A 3,078-nucleotide genomic window follows, 5' to 3' on the forward strand; every position below is an offset into this window, starting at 1 on the left:
TCGACCCTTACTCACGTAAGGTATTGGATGACCCAGTGCACTTGCTGGTTAGTTGTGTGAAGTTGTGAACTATGGTATTGGCATCATGTTTTTGGCGCCATTACCAGAGAAAGAAAGAGCGATGAATTTTACATAATTAAAGTGTAATCACAATTTCTGCGCACCAGCCTTGCACTCTCCCTTTGAATTTTCTTCTGTATTGCTTGGGAGAGTACTAGGAGGGATTTCAGTGATCCTTTTACTCAGCTAGCCCACTTGTGCTTCCAAATTTCTAATGGAAGATCTTGTTTCATTCATGAAACTCACAGTGGCCTTAGATAGATCAGAGACTAAATTTGCTAAGCTAGATGGATTCTACTCAGAATTCTCTGTCTATTGCTGAGTGGATGATGGAAAAGGCTTGCTATTGCTAAACCTGTTTCTTCCACCATTATTAAAGCCTTGTTGAGGCTTTTGATCCTTCCATGAGAAATTTGGATGACTTCTCCATGATGGATTATAGGTGTTTCCATAAGGTTCACCCATGTAATTTACCTCCGCTATTGCAGGGTTTTCAGGATCATAAGCTTCTTCTGCATAAGAAGCCTCTTGAGTACTGTTGGATACAGCTTGCATTCCATTCAGACTCTGAGAAATCATACTGACTTGCTGAGTTAATATTTTGTTCTGAGCCAATATGGCATTCAGAGTATCAACTTCAAGAACTCCCTTCTTCATAGGCGTCCCATTACTCACAGGATTCCTCTCAGAAGTGTACATGAACTGGTTATTAGCAACCATGTCAATGAGTTCTTGAGCTTCTGCAGGTGTCTTCTTTAGGTGAATGGATCCACCTGCAGATATATCCAATGACATCTTTGATAGCTCAGATAAACCATCATAGAATATATCCAGGATGGTCCATTCTGAAAGCATGTCAGAAGGACACTTTTTGGTCAACTGTTTGTATCTTTTCCAAGCTTCATAGAGGGATTCACCATCTTTTTGTTTAAAGGTTTGAACATCCACTCTAAGCTTGCTCAGCTTTTGAGGAGGAAAGAACTTGGCTAAGAAAGCCGTGACCAGCTTATCCCAAGAGTTCAGGCTGTCTTTAGGTTGAGAGTCTAACCATATTCTAGCTCTGTCTCTTATAGCAAAAGGGAAAAGCATGAGCCTGTAGACTTCAGGATCTACTCCATTAGTCATAACAGTATCACAGATCTGCAAGAATTCAATTAAGAACTGAAAAGGATCTTCAGATGGAAGTCCATGAAACTTGCAGTTCTGCTGCATCAGAGAAACTAGCTGAGGTTTCAGCTCAAAATTGTTTGCTCCAATGGTAGGAATGGAGATGCTTCTTCCATGTAAATTGGAATTAGGTGCAGTAAAGTCACCAAGCATCCTCCTTGCATTATTGTTGGGTTCGGCTGCCATCTCCTTTACTTGTTCGAAATTTTCAATCAAGTTGTCTCTGGATTGTTGTAATTTAGCTTCTCTTAGTTTCCTCTTCAGAGTCCTTTCAGGTTCTGGATCAGCTTCAACAAGAATACCTTTTTCTTTGTCCCTGCTCATAAGAAAGAGAAGAAAATAAGAAAAGAAGATGAATCCTCTATGTCACAGTAAAGAGGTTCCTTATTGTTAGTAGAAGAAAAGAAAAAGAGAAAAATCTGAACTCAGAAAGAGAGAGAGAGAGAGAGAGGGTTCGGATTTTTGGTGGGTGAGGGAGAGATGTTAGTAGATGAATAAATAAATAGAATAAGATGAGAGAGGGAAAATTTCGAAAATAGTTTTTGAAAAAGAGTTAGTGATTTTTGAAAGTAGTTTTCGAAAATTAAGATTTAAAAATTGAAATAATTAGTTAATTAAAAAGAAATTTTGAAAAAGAGGGAGATGTTTTCGAAAATTAGAGAAAGAGAGAGAGAGTTAGTTAGGTAGTTTTGAAAAAGATAAGAAACAAACAAAAAGTTAGTTAGTTAGTTGAAACAAATTTTTAAAAGATAAGAAGTTAGGAAGTTAGAAGAGATATTTTGAAATCAAATTTTTTTGAAAAAAGGTGAGATAAGAAGATATTTTTGAAAAGATATGATAGAAATTAGATTTTGAAAAAGATTTGAATTTTTAAAATCATAATTAATGACTTGATTCACAAGAAATCACAAGATATGATTCTAGAACTTAAAGTTTGAATCTTTCTTAACAAGTAAGTAACAAACTTGAAATTTTTGAATCAAAACATTAATTGATTATGTTATTTTCGAAAATAACTAAGAAATTTGAAAAAGATTTGATTTTTGAAAAAGATTTTGAAAAAGATGAGATTTTTAAATTGAAAATTTGATTTGACTCATAAGAAACAACTAGATTTTTAAAAATTTTTGAAAAAGTCAAATCTAATTTTCGAAATTTTAAGAGAGAAAAAGGGAAAGATATTTTTTTGATTTTTGAATTTTTAATGATGAGAGAGAAAAACAAGAAAAATGATGCAATGCATGAAATTTTTAGATTAAAACAATGAATGCATGCAAGAATGCTATGAATGTCAAGATGAACACCAAGAACATATTTTTGAAAAATTTTTAATGCAAGGAAAACATGCAAGACACCAAACGTAGAATTCTTTAATGCTTAGACACTAAGAATTCAAGAATGCATATGAAAAATACGAAAAGACACAAAACATGCAAATGCAAAGATCAAACAAGAAGACTTACCAAGAACAACTTGAAGATCATGAAGAACACTATGAATGCATGAGAATTTTCGAAAAATGCAAGATGCACATGCAATTGACACCAAACTTATAACATGACTCAAGACTCAAACAAGAAACACAAAATATTTTCGATTTTTATGATTTTATGATTTTTTTTGTATTTTTATTTTAAAATTTTTGAAAATCATTTTGAAAAAGAAAAAATAAGGATTCAAAATTTTTCATATGAATTCCAGGAATCTTGTACTCTTTAGTCTAAAGCTCCAATCTGAGGGTTAGACATGGCTTAATAGCCAGTCAAGCTTTAGAATGGATTTACATCCATTGAGGTGATTAGTTGAAGACCAATCCCAAAGGAGTTTGGGTATGGCTTTTCAGCCAGATAG

This window comes from Arachis ipaensis, chromosome B01 (assembly GCF_000816755.2).
Source record: "Arachis ipaensis cultivar K30076 chromosome B01, Araip1.1, whole genome shotgun sequence".
NCBI lineage: Eukaryota > Viridiplantae > Streptophyta > Magnoliopsida > Fabales > Fabaceae > Arachis > Arachis ipaensis.